We start from the raw sequence: 19,468 nt of genomic DNA, 5'->3' as shown, positions 1-19,468 counted from the left end.
ATAATAAATAACATCTTATAATCAGCTATATTAATCAAACCTTATGTTATAATTAATATTCTTAAACTATAGGTTACACTTATAACATCTATAAGTGTTGCTACGAGTGTTCAACTAAGTCTTGACTTGAACCAAAATCCACAGTAATAAACATACTATAACTGCTACTAGCTATTACTACTACTACTACTACTACTATCTAACTCGCTAAGTAAAGTTCTGGAACTCTACAATTCTCCCCTACTAAAAATAATTTCGTCCCCAAAATTTACTTACCAAACCATTCTGGATACCAAGCTTGCATGTCCTCCTCCAACTCCCATGTCGCCTCTCATTTAGAATTATTGCTCCATAGGACTTTGACTATCAGAATACTTTTGGACCGTAACTGCTTCATCCCTCTATCTAGGATGCTAAACGGTCATTCCTTGTAACTGAAGTATTTCTGGAGTGCTCTCGTATCGTACTTGAGGACGTGATATGGGTCTGACACATATCTATGCAGCATCGAGAAGTGGAACACATTGTGGCTATCTGCTAGAGCTGGCGGTAGGACTAATCTATAAGCAACTACTCCCACTTTGTCCAATATCTCAAAAGGACCTATAAACCGCTTCACACCTTTCGTAGGAGATATCTTTAGGAAGACTTGCTTTCCGACTTTTAATTCCACATCCCGCCACTTGGCATCCGCATAATTTTTCTGATGGCTTTGAGTAGTGAGCATACGCTTTCTAATCAGCGCTACTGCTTCCTGAGATTTTATAACAGCTTCGTGACCAAGAAGCTGCCTTTCTCCTACCTCGTCCCAATGTAATGGCGATCGGCACCATCTTCCATAAAGCGACTCATAAGGTGCCATCCCGATCATTGACTGCTAGCTATTGTTGTAGGAGAATTCGATCAGTGGTAAGTACTTATTCCATGATCCTCCGAAATCAAGTACACAAGCGTTCAACGTATCTTCTAAAATCTGTATGGTACGCTCAGACTGGCCGTCTGTCTGAGGATACAAAGTTATACTAAGACTTAACTTAGTACCCATGGCTTGCTGTAAACTTCCCCAAAATCTTGATGTAAACACCGATCCTCTATCTGATACTTTTGTCTTAGGGATTCCATGCAACCGTACTATCTCTTGGAAATAGACGTCTACATATTGATATGATGTGTATGAAGTCTTAACAGGTAGGAAATGAGCGGACTTGGTTAGTCTATCTATTACTACCCAAGACGAATCATGCTGCTTATTCGTTCGTGGCAAACCCGTCATGAAATCCATGGCTATATCATCCCATTTCCATTCAAGAATGCTAAGTGGTTGCAATAAGCCTGCAGGTCGCTGATATTCTACTTTCACTTGCTGGAATACTAAATATTTAAACACATACTCCGCTATATCCTTCTTTATTCCTGGCCACCAATATATTGCTTTGATGTCGTGAGTCATCTTGGTTGACCCAGGGTGAATTGAGTACGGGGTACTGTGCGCTTCTTCTAAAATTTCCATCTTAATCCTTTGATAATTTGGCATGCATACCCGATCCTTATATCTCAATAGCCCTTGACCTAATATTGAGAAATCTGTGGCCTTCCCCTTTCTAACTGCATCCATATTTGCTACTAATGTGTCATCATGCCCTTGCCCAATCTGTATATCTTCTAACAGACTTGACTGGATTGACAATTTAGCCAGCTTACCGATGACTACTTCTATTCCAGCACTAATCAGCTCCTGCTGTAGCGGCTTTTCTATTCCGGCTAGAGCTGCTATACTTCCATAACTCGTCCTACTTAGCGCATCAGCAACTACGTTTGCCTTTCTTGGGTGGTATAGGAATTCACAGTCATAATCCTATAATAGCTCTAACCACCTGCGCTGCCTCATGTTGAGCTCCTTCTAAGTGAAGAAGTACTTTAAAATTTTGTGGTCCATATAAATATCACATTGTTCTCCATAAAGATAATGGCACCAAATTTTTAACGCAAATACCACCGCTCCCAACTCAACATCGTGAGTTGGATAGTGCTGCTCGTACTCCTTCAACTACCTTGAGGCATAGGCTATCACTTTATCATTCTGCATCAGCACGCAACCCAATCCTTGCTTCGATGCATCACAGTAGACTATAAACTTGTCGTTGGTGTTGGTACAAAGACTACTGGTGCTGAGCACAGCTTATCCTTAAGAACCTGGAAGCTCTCTTTAGACTTATCAGTCTAGTTGAATCTCTACTGCTTCCGGGTCAGGTTGGTGAGTGGAGTGGCTATCTTAGAAAAGCCCTCTACAAACCTCCAATAATAACCTGCTAATCCCAGAAAGATCCTTACCTCTGATGCGTTCTTTGGTCTTGGCCAATCCTTCACAGCCTCAACCTTAGATGGGTCTATTGCAACTCCATCCTTGGATACAATGTGCTTGAGGAATGCTACTTGCGAAAGCCAAAACTCACACTTCTTGAACATGGCGTAAAGCTGATGCTTCTTTAGTTGTAATAAGATCAACCTCAAATGTTCCTCGTGCTCTTTTGCGTCCTTTGAGTACACCAAGATATCGTTGATGAACACTACGACAAATTTATCCAAGAAGTCCTTAAAGACCCTATTCATTAAATCCATAAATGCGGCTGGAGCGTTAGTAAGAACGAAAGACATAATTAAAAACTCGTAATTCCCATAATGAGTTCTAGAGGTTGTCTTGCGAATATCCTATTCCCGTACCTTGAGCTGATGATACTTGGACTGTAAATCAATCTTTGAAAACAAGGTTGCTCCTCGGAGTTGATCAAACAAGTCATCCATCCGGGGTAGAGGGTACTTATTCTTAATCGTCACCTTATTCAGCTCGTGGTAATCTACGAACATCCACACGCTTCTATACTTTTTCTTCACAAATAGCACCGGTGCTCCCCATGGCGAATGGCTCAGTCTAATGAAACCAAAGTGTAGGAGTTCTTGTAGTAGTGTCTTTAACTCCTTGAGTTCGGTAGGTACCATTTGGTATGGTGCCTTGGAGAAAGGCTCGGTGCCTGGTACTAATTTGATTGTGATGTTAATTTCTCGAGTCGGCGACAACCCTGGTAAGTCATCAGGAAATACTTCTTGAAATTCCTATACAATGTGGATGTCTCCAACCTTTAGTGGTGTTTCCTTTACCATGTCTGTGATGTTGGCTAAGAATGCTTCACATCCTTTTTCTCTCATTCTTTGAGATTTAAGAGATGATATTAACGGTGTGCGTAGTCCGGAAACTTGTCCCATAAAGCACAGTATTTGGCCGTCAGGAGTCTCGAACGTCACCTTCTTGCGTTTGCAATCGATGGTTGCACCATGCCTTTCTAACCAGTCCATGCCTAGTATTACATCGTAGTCTTTGATCTGCAGTTCTATCAGGTCTCCTTCTAATTCTACGTCCTCAATCTCGATCAGTATGCCTCGTACTATCCGTGATGATAGAACTACTTTGCCCGAAGGCAACTCTATTACAAACCTAGTTCTAAATCTTTCACAAGGTTTGTCTAGTTTTTCTATCATCCTTAACAAGATATACGAATGAGTGGCTCCCGAATCACATAATATAGAACATATATTATTGAGGATAGAAACCTGACCTGTGACCACTTTATTGCTAGCATCAGCTTCTCCTTGGATTAAGGCAAATACTCTGGCAGGAACCATCTTGTCTTCCTTTTTCCCTTCTGACTTAAGCTGGGGACATTCTCTCTTGCGGTGCCCTTCCTTACCACAATTGAAGCATCCCTTGGTGTTCGCACGACATTCACCCAGATGTTTCTTTTCGCACTTAGCACATTGCAGGTATTCTACATAACCCGGCCTATTACTTCCATTATTCGTCTGTGCCCTTTTATCGTTATTGGACTGCTTATTGTTAGGGTGCCTTCTTTTTTGACTGTTATTGTTGTTGCTAGACTGACTATTGTTGTTGTTGTTGTTGTTCCGACCAGTCTGAGTTTGACTTGGCTGCTTAGGCTTAGGCTTACTGGCCTCCTCTTTACTAACATTAGCCCGTAGTCTTTCTACTTCTATTGTAATTTCTAGAACATTGACATAGGTAGTATTTCTCGGGTTTGCTTGCTTAACCCCTAGTTCAATCTTCGGTCAAAGTCCTCTAACGAACTTGGTCACCCTCAGAAATTCAGTTGGAACCATTTCCGGTGCAAACTTGGATAATCGGTCGTACTGCCGAGCATATTCTGCCACTGATAAACTCCCTTGTTTCAGACCAGCGAACTCCTCGACTATTGAAGCGATGACTGTTGAATTGTAGTACTTTCTGTGGAACAGCTCCACTAATCTGGTCCAAGTCATGGTGGCGACATCGAGCATCTACTGAACTAAGTCCCACCATATTTTAACATCTTTCTTGAGCAAAGATGAAATGCATGATATGTAGTCCGCGTTGCTGAGATTCATATGCGTTAGGATTGGCTTCACATTTCTGAGCCATTCTTCCACCTCAAAGGGGTCTGTTGTCCCTTCAAATTTTGGAGTGTGTTGCTTACGAAACCGCTCATAAACTGGCTCGCTGTGCTGAGCTGGGTATGGCACATAGTTTTCCATTGGCCATCTCACATATGAACCAACTTGATGGGGTGCTGGGGCCATTTTCTGAGGTTGTGGTTGCGGCAGAGGTGGAGGCTGAGTCTAAGGTTGAGCCTATTGTCACTGTTGCTGTAGTAATTCCTCGACTTGCTGTCGTAGTCTGGCAATTTCTGCAGAGTTGTCAACCGGCGGCACATTTCGGTTGGCAGTAGCACGCATTCCCCTTCTGTGAACCGGAGGGGCATCATTGCTCTCAGGAGCAGCGTTGGAGACATTAGCATTGGTGCGAGCGGACCTTCTGAGCGACATCTTAGCAAAGTTCTAACAGTTAAGAAAAACATGTTAGAACTTTACCCTAATAGGCTCTAAGGCAAAAGCTTAATCTAAACAAACATAACCCGGACCTATTAATTATGATTTCTTCTGAAAATTATACAAGCCTTCTTTATCATTAGGGTAGGTTTCTATACTTAGAAAAATAAGCCATCTTTATTATTTTCTAAGTCTGTATCTAATCATCCTATATGACTCAATTCTTAGGCTTGAAACTCTTCGTTGTTCCAAAGTCAACCATATTGAGGGAGGGCTGGGATCAGTAAAATCGTTCCCACTACTATGGCCCCCAAACTCTCAACATGGAAATCGGTCCATTGATTTGTATCCACCCTCACTGAACATAGTCATTATTTATTTAATTTATTATTTATTATGCCTGGAAAAAGAAAAATCAAACTCATACATGTCATCAAAATAACATTGATATTTATTTGGAAAAAAAGTTTTCACTATGTACAATCATAAGAGAAAGCAATTAATAAATAAAATAAAATAAATAAAGAAACCAATCTATTCTAGAAATCGAGATCTTCTACATCTGATCCTTCATCTAACATATCATCGTCTATTTCTTCATAGTCATCATTATTTTGAGCCTCAAAATGCCCTCAAGGAAGATTCGTAAAAATTCTATGTTTTTGCTCATTTGTGAATTGGAACTCCATCTTAGAGGTGAACCTAAGAAAGTAATATCTCATAGCTAACGGTAATTCATCTTCATCATCTATCGTCTCCCATATGTCTTCTAAGGCTGCAATTACAGTAAGATAATCTTTGACAAGTCCAATTACTAAAACATAATGCTCTGTAGCTCTCATCATGATTTGCTTAGTTTCTTGGAGGTTACCTATCTCCCTGTGGAATAAAAGTAGTCTCCGAGCGATTCTTTCTAGTGCTCCTACAGTGTTTTTTGGTTCTCAAATCCTTTTTAAGGCCTTAATGGCTCGGATATCCTCATAAGTTAATTATCCATTCATTCCTAATTGAAAACATAAAGGTTAAAACGTTAACTATATAAACATAATAACTATCACATCAACACTTACTTGGCGGTCAGATTCAAAGCTTGAGCGTGTGTATCAAGGAGAGCTTCATGCGAATGAACCATTGCCTTGATACCAACTGTAATGAACCAACTAATGCTAAGACTTTGGACCATTAAAATTACAATACATAGACACTTTAAGAAAAACATACATACAAAACATTCATAACTTTATTAAACACTATAATGTTGAAATTCGTAAATTCGGGGTATGGGATCCCATTGTTTGAAAAATAAAATTGTTTACAAGACAAAGTGCATAAAATACATAGAAACATAATTAAAAAGTCTGAAAATAACTTCATCCTCAAATCGTTCATGCAGTCCGTTGAATCCATTCTTCCTCAATACACAACCCCAAGCTACCAAGAATCCTTCCGCCGCCATAACTATTTTCCTAAATACATAAAAATAATGGAATGAGCCTAATGCCCAGCGAGGAAAATCTACTAAAAACATATACATAAACTTTATCATAAGCATATACTATAACATATGGCATATACTACTACAATGGCCATTATACTACTTGGGGCTTATAAACTAAACAAGTCATATGCCCAAGAGATTGGTGGGGCATGCTAGCTAAACAAGTCATATGCCCATAAATTATTGGGGCTTGTTAGTTATACAAGTCATATGCCCAAGGTCTATCAACATACATAATATAACATAAGATAACATAAGAACATATCATATAAACATAAAAAATTCTATCCTATTTTCCTTACCAATACCGGAATTTGAGAATAAGGACGGGATTTGGAACACTCCTAAAACCAATAATAAGAAGGTGAGTATTTCTAAAAGAAAATGATGATAAAGAAATGAACTAAACAACCAAAATGAAACTTACCGAAAAGAAACCTTAAGTTCAAAGAACTTAAATACCAAACCAATAATGGAAAATAATGAGTTAAGATTTGAGTGAAGAAAACTAAGAGAAACTAATGAAATATACAGAAATTATTTTAAGATTAGGAATACCTTTGGATGTACTAGCACCAAACTACACCTTGATATTGAAAAACACACTATTATATTACTTCCCAAGTGTTTATAAAGTTTAAGATGTTAAAGCTTATACCCCAACCCAACTGTTTAACACTCTATAGTAATCCTAGCAGCTTGAAGGCTCTGAACACAACTTGAAGAATGAGAGAAATGACTGGGTACTAGGTCCTATTTATAGAGTTCAAGGAGTGAAAAGATCTTCTTTTAGCTTGAATAAAAATAATGAATATTACTTGAAAAACATTTAAATATTCGTTCAGCAGAGGCTTGCTAAGAGGTTAAGGAATAAAATGAGCTCGGTTTAAAAAACGTTTGAAATTTTTTCCTTAGGGCTAATATATCACCCATTGTAGGCAATATATCACCTGGGCTTATGCCCCAAGTGTTCTTCGATGCGTTTGTGCGAAGTTCATGTGTTTTCGTATTCCCCGTGTGGCGGTATATCGCCCATATAGCTGCGATATATTGGAATATGCTGAAACATTATACACGTATTTGCACTTTTTCAACTTAATTTGAATTGGGTAAATAGCTTTGACTGAGTCATATAACATTTTTAAAGCTGCTGGCAGGTCTAGGGTTTTTCTAAATTTCTTTTATAAAACTATTCATCAAAAATTGTTTAATTCTCAATAAACATGCACATGACAAGTGTCATGATCTTATTAGTTCTATCTAAACCTTGTAGTATAATAAATAACATCTTATAATCAGCTATATTAGTCAAACCTTATGTTATAATTAATATTCTTAAACTATAGGTTAAACTTATAAAATATATAAGTGTTGCTACGAGTGCTCAACTAAGTCCCGGCTTGAACCAAAATCCACAGTAATAAACATACTATAACTACTACTAGCTATTACTACTACTACTACTACTACTACTACTACTATCTAACTAGCTAAGTAATGTTCTGGAACTCTACAACCTAGTCCACGAGTCTATATTATTACTATTTTTTTGTCTATTTTGGTAGAGTTTTAATATTACAGAATAAATGGTCTCCCCCTCCTTGCCAATATTCCTAGTATTTATAAGGAAATTTCATAGACAGGTTTGGGTAACCGCGTGAGTCATTCACACATTTACATAATTATTAAATTTGATACATATACTTCCCATTTATAATGGGATATGATTTTATCACAAAGTAAATGTTCTCCTAATATCCGGGACATTAAATATGACAGCCTGGTCATAAATAAACGCATAAAAGGACCCGAGTCTCTGGGGATCCAAAGGTGTACAATATATTAGAATTACCACGATCTGGTCGCCTCTTTCAAGCTCTTTCTTAGACAGCTATTTTAATATCCTGAGCTCACGCTTCATGACTCTCATATCCTTTGCTCGAGTTAGACCAAGGTCGCCTAACACCACGGGTGACCACATGATACCCGAGCTGTCCATGTGAATAACAATCAAATGTCACTCCCATGCTATGTCTGTGTATATTTATTTGCCAGCTGTACCCGTGTTGGGTGAATAAACTCGGGCTGAAATTAAGGTACAACATTTGCCCCCTAAGCTCCTGCTCGTGTATGATGTCTTAACTTTCTGACCTACACAGTAGGGGCTTTTAGACTTCCATTACACAAAACCACGCCTGCCCACTACTCGAGTATTCGACACATGGTGTACTGCAATTGGCATCTGTTTGGGTTTTGAGGACTAATATAATTGTCTTGTCACTTTTTTGCCGCCATTTGGTCTATTTCACCTTGACCCTTGGATCTTGAAGTAACCTAATTGGATGGCCCAGATTAATTTACACAATTTTCGTATAAAAGGGATGGCCAAGTTTCAGACTTCACCACCTTTCATTTAAAAAATCTCCTATTATGTATTTCCAAGCCTTTCTTCTTTTCCAAAAATCCCAAAATCCGTTCACCGTACCCAGTCACTCAGATGCTTTCCAGGAGCTTCCTGTCGCCGATTCTACATCTCACCGTCAAAAAACACACTGTAATTACCTCATTCTTTGATTTGAAATTTTTTTCCCTTCCTCTTTCTTCTTTTAATGGAATTTCTGCTCTTTACTACGTTCATTTGTAATAGTCATTGTAGTTATTGTTAGGCTACTTTTGAACGTTTGGAGAGAATAGGTCTTGACTTAGGTTCGAGAAGTGAATTAAAAAATGTTTTTAGAAATAAGACCTTAGTAAAACTGGGAATTTTATGGGTAAATCTGGGTAGTCCTAATGGTGCTTTAATTTAAAGAATACCCATTTGGGGATAATGGAGATGAAGGATTTTTAGGTTTAGAACTAGATAACTTAGAGGTTACGTTTCTTGGGTGGTTTTGCACTAAACCACCTATCAAGGAAAGTAGTGGTTTGGCATTTTGAACACACGGATCCCTAAATATCAAGGGTCTATTAGGAAACTGAGGTGCGTAACTAAGGTTATCATGTGGCATCACGCGATGGAGCTGAGGCTAAGCTCAGCTCGTATAACAAAAGTAAACCATTCCCCCTTCGTACTTTCGCGTCATAGTCTTTAAATCCTCTTAGGTTTCCTACTAACTAGGTCGTTCTGGTCGTTAGGCGATCTGATGGCTCCTCAAAAGAAAACTGCCCCAAAGAAAAATGCAACAAGCTCGTCCACTCAGCAGAAGAACAAGGGGATGCAGATCGCCCCAGAGTCTCCCATCCTGCACTTGGATCCGGTGGTGGAGAAGAAGCTGGTGGTTGAACCCAACGCCTACTTCAAGGCTGAACATATTGTATCAAAGATCACAACCTAGCGGAGGGTGAATAAAATCATGTTGAGCCACAACATAGAGGTCGGGACCAGAAGTCTCCTTGCCTGACCTGTGTTTGAAGGGGAACGGAGCTGCTCCCCTCTCCAAGACGACTTCGCGACTTGGAGTGATGAGCATTTGAAGGCTGGGGCCTTTCTTCCTCTAGACCAATACTTTGTGGACTTTTTAAATTACCTGAAGTTGGCTCCATTTCAGCTCCCTCCAAATTCTTATAGACTTTTGGTGGGACTGAAACAATATTTTTTGAAGCATGAGTGGGAGGTCCCCACCCCAACAGATATACTGTACTTTTTTTGCCTCAAAGCTAGCCCGGAGCAGAATGGGGGAGGTGACGGGTTCTATTATCTCACACGGTTTCCCAATTCTGTCCCCATCATCGAGCTTCCCAGTCATCCCAACGACTACAAAGACTTGTTCTTTATGTTGAACAGATTCTAGAATTGCGAACATTGATACTTCAATCGACCTCGTAAGCTCCTTACATTGTGACTTCAACTCGTGAAATTTTATTCTTTTTAAGATATTTCTTTTGTACATATCTTCACTGAATTTGTTTCTTGTGCAAACATATTTGCGAGGACGGGAAAGTGCAAGATCCTTGGGGGTCAATATGAGAAACTATCTGGGCTACCCCCCCATGAGAAGGACTACTGCCAAGTCATGAATGACGTCACGATGCTGGCCTGCTAACTAATTGGTGAAGGTTAAACGTTGGCCTTAAGGACCTGGGCTACCCTTCCGGTGATCCACGAGCTCCCATCCTCTCAAGAGGACACCTTGCTAGCCACTAAAGGCGAGGATCAGGAAGAGGACGAGGCGCCTCTTGTGCGAAAAAGGCGGGTTCCCGATTTAACCCAAATTAGCTCATCCACCACCATCCTTATAACTCGGATCGAAATATAACCCTTCTGTAGTGCGTAGACCACCTAGTGGTACGTCATGAAAGAAGTTATCCCAATGGTACAGTCGTAGTAGATAACACTTTAAACTTTAGATCCTCTATTTTCGAAGAGTATGGGACTAACTGCAGGACCTGGCCTATTCTGCTCCAAGGTGCATTTGCCCCTAGATTGAGATAGTATGTAGAGGAATCCAGCCTTGAGGAAGGACCTGAACCTGAACCCCTTAGGATTCCAGAAAGATTAATTGTAGAATCCCCCTCTCCTTCATTAGTTCCAAGGGCGGAGGTCGTGATAATAGACTCCTCCCCCATTCCGGAGGGTAGGATCTTTGTTTATTTTCTTTCTTTATATATATTTCTGACAACCTTACTTGTTAACTAATTCATTTATGTTCTTTTCAGGGAAAGAGATGGAACAACCCGAAGCTTCTAACCTCCGAACTGCTTTCCAGACTGAGAAAGTCGGCTTGGGCCCCGCCGTAAAGAGGCTCAGGAACACGAAGAAAACCCCCTGCAGTGGGAAACACCTCAAGACCCCTGCCAAGGCGAAAGACACAAGCTCAACTCAGGAATCAATTCTGGTAAGTTTTGTTACTACTAAGGTTCCCCCTCCTCCTCCTCCACCTCGATTCGTACCTCCCTAGGCTCAAGTGATACAAGCTGAGCCCCCAGCTTCTACTATCCCAGCTCCTATCGTTCGAATACTAGTAGATTCTCAAGACCTAGAGAAGATCCCTGAAGCCTTTCAAGGTGTCATTTGTGAGACTGCAAGCCATATGGTGGGGCACGCCTATAAAGCTAACTCAAGGGATCTGAGGACCATCGAGGAGCGCAGCCCGAAGAATGTCATGGAATCAGCTATGGGGATGAACCTCACTATAAGCTTGGTGAACAAATTCCTTCTTATTGTTATTAAGGGTATATCTCTAACTTGTTTTTTTATTTTGCAGTCTGCCCTAGCCTAGTATTGCAGCGTAGCCCATGCTAGGGATAGAAACGATGAGCTTTGGGCTGATCTAAACACTGCCAACACTGTCCTGACTGTCGCTTGAGAAGGGAAGTAGGCCGCCAAAGCTGCCTTGGCAGCTGCTCAAAAGAGTGAGCATGATGCCAAGGCTTCTCTCGCCTTGTACCAGGAAAGAGAACAGGTTTCAAGGACTGCATTGTCTACCGTCCATGCTAATCATGCACAACTTAAGGCCGAGGTTGATGAAGCAAAAGCAAAACTACTCAAGGTCGAGGTCCCAGTCAAAGAAGAAAAGGCAGCCTCATTGTCGTACATGGAAGAGATGCTGTACCAGTGTTGGGCCTTCAACCCAGATGGGAACTTCTCTTTCATGGGGTCGAGCTGTGGGATCCGTACCTTGCAAGATTCAAGGCTCGACTCTTGTAAGAACCATCAGAGACTGGTGAGGCTTCCGGAGCAGCTGAGGGAGATGGTGAGGAGGTCATCTCGGCGGGGCCAACTGATGGAGCTCAATGATAGCTCTTTTGTATTGTCTATAATTGTTTAACAATTTCTTTTTTTATTATACAATTTCCCTCCGGCTCAGTTCGAGGTTTTTCTCCTCGGGATAATTTTCCTGCTTTATTTCAAAATATATCTAAATTTTTGATCCATTTATCTCTCCTTTACTGTCTCTCATGTTTGTGAATCCTTAGACTAGTACATTTGAGATTTTAGGAATCGATTTCTAGATCGGGATAGAACTTATCGAGCTTGGTCATATCCAAGTTTTGTGTGTTGATTTGTATCATACCTGTTAAAAATCAGGCCTTGAACCTGGTTCTATCTGGGGTATTTAATAATTTAAACTTAGTTTGTGTTAGGTTTGTTGATAACTTGAGCTTTAACAAGCGTTTGATATTAAATAATTTTCCCAACTTCCATGTTTTGGACCTGTTTGCATCCAGGGTTTTAAGTGATTTAAACTTAGTTCGTGTTAGGTTTATTGACAACTCAAGCTTTAACAAGCTCTTGATATTAAAAAAATTTCCCAACTTTTCAAGTTTCGGACCATGTTGCGTCCAAGGTTTTAAATGATTTTAAATTTAGTTCACGCTAGGTTTATTGGAAATTCAAACTTTAAAAAGCCATTGAATAATCAATATTTCCAAGCTTCTAAATTTCAGACCTGGTTACGTCTAGGATTTTAAATGATTTCAACTTAGTTCACGCTAGGTTCATTGAAAACTCAAGCTCTTAATAAGTCGTCGAATAGTCAATTTTTCCAAGCCTCTAAGTTTCAGACTTGGTTGTATCCAGGGATTTTAATGATTTAAAATTACCAAGCAAGCTTAATTTTTCCAATCTCGGGTTATATGCCCCCCAAGTAACCAGAATGTACAAACTTTCTTGGTTGCTTTTATAAAACTAGAACATGAACTCATACTATCTTAAAGATAATTTAATAATCCACCTATTATATAATAAAATGGCTTTTATAAATAAGCCTTACATTGATGGTGGTGCTACTGATAATATATTTTTCAAATGTAGGGCATTCCAGGTCTGTGGGACTACTTCCCCATTCAGCCGAGCTATCTTGAAAGTTCCTTCTCACAAAGCCTCAACGACCTGATATGGTCCCTCCCAATTTGGCCCTAAAAAAACATCCTTGGGATCTTTATTTGCTAGAAATACCCTTCGGAGAACTAGGTTGCCCAATCTAAATCGACGCATCTTAACTTTAGAATTAAAATAGCGAGTGATTTTTGTTGATAATGGGCGAGTTGTAACTGCAACTCTTCTCGTTTTTCTTCAATCAGATCGAGGGATGCATTAAGTAGTCCCTCATTCTGCTCTTGGTTAAATTTCCTTTGCCTGTGAGTGGCTACCATGGCTTCGACTAGAAGGACGGCCTTGCTTCCAAAAGTTAAGGAAAAAGGCATATGTCCCGTGGAGGATTTGTGAGAAGTTCGGTGTGCCCAAAGTACTTGCGGGAGCTATTCGAACCATAATCCTTTGGCCTTGTCTAACCTCTTCTTCAGGCTCACCTTTAGGGCTTTGTTCACAGCTTCGACCTGTCCATTGGCCTGCGGATACGATACTCAGGAGAAACTCTTAATAATGGCTTTTCATAGAAGTCAGTGAAGAGATCACTATCGAATTGTGTCCCATTGTCTAATACGGTCTTTTTAGGAAGCCCAAATCGACATATAATACTCTTCACCATGAAGTCTAGGATTCTCTTTGAAGTGATGGTTGCAAGAGGTTCGACTTCTACCCACTTTGTGAAATAGTCGATCGCCACCACCGCGTAATGAACTCCTCCCTTTCCCATAGGTAGGGACCCTATTAGGTCAATTCCCCATACCACGAATGGCCATGGAGATGAGATCATCGTTAGCTCAACTGGAGCAACTTGGGAATTTATGGCGAAACATTGGCATTTGGCATTTGATTGAGGTCTGTGGCACGTACAATGTCTCAAACTGGCTAAGATCGATAGCCCATTTTAAAAGACATCCCGACGTTTCACGTTTTTGCAAAACATGCCTTAAAGGTTGGTCGGTCATGATGTTGATTGAATGGGACTGGAAATATGGCCGAAGCTTCCTAAAAGCCAACATCAGATAGAACACCAACTTCTCTATTAGTGGGTATCGTGACTCAACTACGAGAAGTCTCTTGCTTATATAATATACTGGTTTTTGAGCACGGTCTTCTTCTCGGACTAACACGACACTATTTGCATTTTCTGTCACAGCCAAATAAAGGAACATGGGTTCTCCAGTTATAGACTTAGATAATACTGGGGGCTCGACCTGGTGCGTATTTAGGTCATGTAATGTCTGTTAACACTCCTCAATCCATTCAAATTTTTTGTTTCCCCTGAGCAAGTTGTAAAATGGCAGGCACTTGTCAGTAGATTTTGAAATAAAACAATTTAAAGATGCCACCTTTCCAGTCAGGCTTTGAACTTCTTTACGCGACCTAGGCGAGGGCATTTCTAACAAAGACATGATTTTCTTGAGATTTTCCTTTATTCCCCTCGTGTTGACTATGAAACCCATAATTTTTCCAGATGCCACACGGAACGTGCACTTCTTAGGATTCAGCTTCATGTCTACCTCCTTAAGATTCCAAAACATTCTTTGAGATAAGATACATGGTTATCGTTAGTCTTTGACTTGACAAGCATATCATCGACATACACTTCCATACTTCTCCCGATCTGATTTGTGACTAAGCGTTGATATGTAGCACCGACATTCTTCAGCCCAAAGGGCATGACTTTATAACAATATACATTATTTGGGGTCATGAAGTTCGTATGTTCCTGGTCCGTAGGATTCATCGCGATCTGGTTATACCCATAATATGTATCCATGAAGGACATGACCTCGTGACCTGCCATGGCATCTACCAACTGATCAATCCTTGGTAGTGGAAAGCAGTCCTTGGGACAAGATTTGTTCAAGTTGGAGAAGTTGATGTAGGTCCTCCATTTCCCGGTTATCTTTGGGACCAACACGGGATTGGAGACCCAGATCGGGTATTTTGCCTCACGAATAAACTCACACTTTAATAGTCGAGCTACTTCTTCCTCAAGAGCTTCAGCTTGGACTGTTACCAAGCGTCTCCGTTTTCGGGATTTTGCGGGCACGTTCTTGTCCAAATTTAAAGTGTGCATGATTACACTCGGGCTTATTTCCACCATGTCTTCATGTGAACAGGAGAAAGCGTCCAGATTCTCTTGTAAGAAATTGATTTGCTCCCTCTTCCATTTATCATTAAGATTCTTCCTAATCTTTACAACGCTTGAAGCTTCATTAGGGTCAATGTTTACCTCCTCGAGCTCCTCTATAGCCTGGAGTTCTGACCTGTCTTCACCTATCCATGGGTCAATGCCATCGCACTGGGCATCGTTACTCTCCTATTTTTGCTGAGGTTCTTCCATCCCATAAATAACTTCGACTTCCCGGGGATCCTCGCCACCATCATTTATGACCATAGCTTGCTGCCCGGGTTGTGAGTTTCCGTTCATAGAAATGCTATAGCATTCTCTGGCAGCGAGCTGATCACCTGTGACAGTGCACATTATCGCAACTGAGGGGAATTTTATTGCTAGGTGGCGGATAGAGGTTATGTGTAAAACGCCCTTAACTAGTACTTAATAAAACATTCACATTTTAAATGGTTTATAATAGAAAGCCACTTATTATAAAGGTTTCAGTGGGGTCTTGCTTAAAACATGCAAGTTGGGCCCAAAAGTTTAAAAGGAAAATATCAGTTTTATGCAAAGTTCTAAGACAAACAAAAGTTTAAGTCCCACTGAATTTTTTTAAGAAAATCCCATAAAACATAACATTATTAAAAATGGAATTTAAAGTTGATCGTTTCTCGTCCATAGGATGCCCCACGCCATACACACCAGGATGATAGAACTCCCCACATCACCACGCGTGCCACAGAGAAAACCAATATGCTACCTGGAAGGGAAAGTAAGGGGTAAGCTAAAAGCCCAGTAAGGAAGTACAAACAACAAGCAATTAAGATACAACAATTTACAAGCACTATCATTCATCTTTATACATCATAGCATCATCATAAAATTGGCATCAATATCATAAACATAAACATAATGCCACCATCATATCATAAACAGCATAACAAAATCATAAACATCACCAAACATCTTAACATAATCATAAACATCATCAGACATCATAACACATTCATAAACAATTCCTTGTGAACATGGCCTGCTAACTTGTCCATGCCACCCTTTGAGGTAAACGGGAGTCTCTGGTCCTTGAATAACCTCGGCGCGTCCGCTCTTAGAGTTACGTCTTTATATCCTGAGTAACTCGGGTTAAGTCTTCACATCCTTAGTAACCCATTTGCTGAGTCGCGTTCAACACACTAACAACCATTACATATAACTCGATTACGTCTTCATATCCTTAGTAACCTCTTTATTTGATGTGTCGCGTTCATCACGCTAACATCCATTTATATCATACAACATTCATACAAGCCAACATATCATCACATTATAGCATTTCATAACTCATAACATTTTCATTCATACAAATAGTCTTGCCATTCATAGCATAAACAATCATAAATTCTATCTAACTTCCTTACCTCAGGTCCAAGCTAAGTAAAACCACAACTTCTCAACGAGCCTATACCATAATCAAAACGACATTCCTTAGCTTCACATAATTACTATTTTTCCCGTTCATATAACTGATGTGTGCATGGGCCATGTACACATGGTGAGAGTTACACACAACATACAAATATGCTTAGTTACACATAAGGTCATAAAAAGAATAATGCTCATTCTACCTACATTGCATCCATGATCCTTCTATTTATTACTACATGGTTTCATAATAGACATAATTTTGGACATAAAAGTGAATTTGCATGTAACATGCATAAGTGAGAATGTTGCGTAATTGAGGCGTTTAAAACGATGATTCTATGCGTCTTACTTCTATCGTTTTAAAATAATAGACTTGTAACATGCTTTGTATATTATTCATTATCTTTTTAAAAATTACTGGTTGATTAAATCTCTCAAGACATTATTTTTATTTCATAAAAATAATTTTATTTAGCCATTTAAAATATATGTGATAAATCCATTTGTTATTTTCAAATTACAAATAAATATCACAGGCTTGAAATTTATTTAAAATACCTATGATTATCATGTATCTTTAGAAAATATCAATTTAATTTTAATTAATTGTGTTACATAATTGATATGAGAAAATATATATTTTTGCTTGAATTATTTTAAGACTTAATTCTATGTAACATAAATTCATATGTGACAATTAAATGATTATTTTAAACTTATTAAACTAAACTTTCATCCCCCATTTAATTTATTTAAAAATCACAAATAAATTAAGTTCAATATTTTTCTTAATAAAATAAATCATAACTATTAAAATAAACACTCAAACTATATTAAAAATACCATTTTTAATATTACCATTGTTTAAGATATTAATTTATTTCAAAATACTAATCAAATTCCTTTTATTGAAACATACTTCACATTTTTAAACAAAAATTCCACCAATCAAATTTATCATTAAAATCACCATTCTTATTTTTAAAAACTCATATTTTCTCAAAAATATATATATAAAAAATCTGTATGTATTTATTTACACAAAATATCATTTCAAGGCATAATTAAATTTCCCATAAAATTTCTTAAAACATCAATACACTTGCAAAGTTTATTTAAGCACTCAAAACATTATTCTCATCATAAACATCATTTTTGCACAAAAATCAGCAAGCACATTAAATCATAAAATTCATTCTTTTCATTATATTTACAAAATTCATGCTTATTTATGTACAATATTCTAACACAAACCCTAGCATGCTTCTAACCTCTGTAACCATTTTAATCACACCATGAGCATACAATAATTCATCAATCACCTTGAAACATACTCACAAGTCATAAACAAATAATCATCTTTGATCTTGTTTAAATATACTATTGTCATATTACTACCATGCAAGTATTCTAAAAGAAACAAAACCAATATGTATCCTTTTAAAATCTTACAACAACCTGTCATGTTTCTAATATTTTCATTGACATAAAACATAATAAAAATAACCATCATGCTTTTGAATATCACCTTTAGGCCGAAATCCCCATAGACAAAATAATCAAATCCTTTCATGTTATTTTTAAAAGAGATATTCATCATCATTTTTATAGATCACAATTTAAAACCTTTGTATATTTTCACATAGAGTCTGTAAGCCAAAACATACCCATCATGAAATCATAGAAGATCTTTAAACAATATATCATCAACACCACATTTCAATAAGATTAATCAACTAATATATCAAAGGAGAACAAAACAATGAATCACCATTCTTAAACAATATTCTCCAAACCACAAGAAACCAAAGATAAAAACAATAACTATAAGACAAAAAGGTTCCCATTACCTCTCTTGCTAGAACTCAAGGGCAATAGTGACAATAACCCAAACTATGGCCACCACTTGTTCAAGCCTAGGGTTTCGAAACCCACATGAAGAAAAGAAAGAAAGAAAATGATCTTATTAGATTCAAGAAGAGGTAGAAATTAACATCACCATGAACCCAAATACTTACCCTAGAGATTTCGAACACTAGCCTCCAATCCTCTTGCAACAAAATCCAAACCTATCATCACCATCATTTTGCCTTGCTTAGAATCAAGATGTAGAGGAGACAAAATATAATCCTATGAACCTTAACCCATACCTTAGGATCCCTAGCCTTGGCCTCTTCTTTATTCTCCTTCTCTTCTCCTTCACGTTCTTCTTCTCCACCTCTCTCTCCAGAACTCACAAGCTCTCCCTCTCCCTTCTCTCTAAGCACACGGCAGCCACCAAGCCAAATGAGCCTTCAATCTCTTTCTTATTTTCTATTTAAATGCCTCAATCATCAAAACCTAGCTAAGGAAAATGTAATTATCATTTTCCTTTATTTTCCCTAAATCAAAATATAATTCAATTAAAAATTATACTCAGCCAATCAATTCATTTTATCATTGACAGCACACTAATTCCTCTCTTTTATTCCTTGGCTGTCCATGGCTAATAAAGGAAATAATGATATTCTCGTAACTCTAGGATGCTAAGACTTGGGACTGGGTTTTGACCCGTTTTTGTTATGTTTAAGGAAAAATGATATTCACAGAAAATGTAGATAATTTCCTTAGCTTTCTAACGGTATCAGTTGTGTCTAAATTGGATATCCACATCCAATATCATATCCGGTTTACTAAGGCTGGGTCTAAGGTTACGGGAATTCAAAAAAATGACAACTCTATCCTTTCTCACCATTTGTTT

Source organism: Humulus lupulus, chromosome 4 (assembly GCF_963169125.1).
Source record: "Humulus lupulus chromosome 4, drHumLupu1.1, whole genome shotgun sequence".
NCBI classification, from domain to species: Eukaryota; Viridiplantae; Streptophyta; class Magnoliopsida; order Rosales; family Cannabaceae; genus Humulus; species Humulus lupulus.
The sequence above is the reverse complement of the archived record's forward strand: the minus strand, read 5'-3'. Positions refer to the sequence as shown.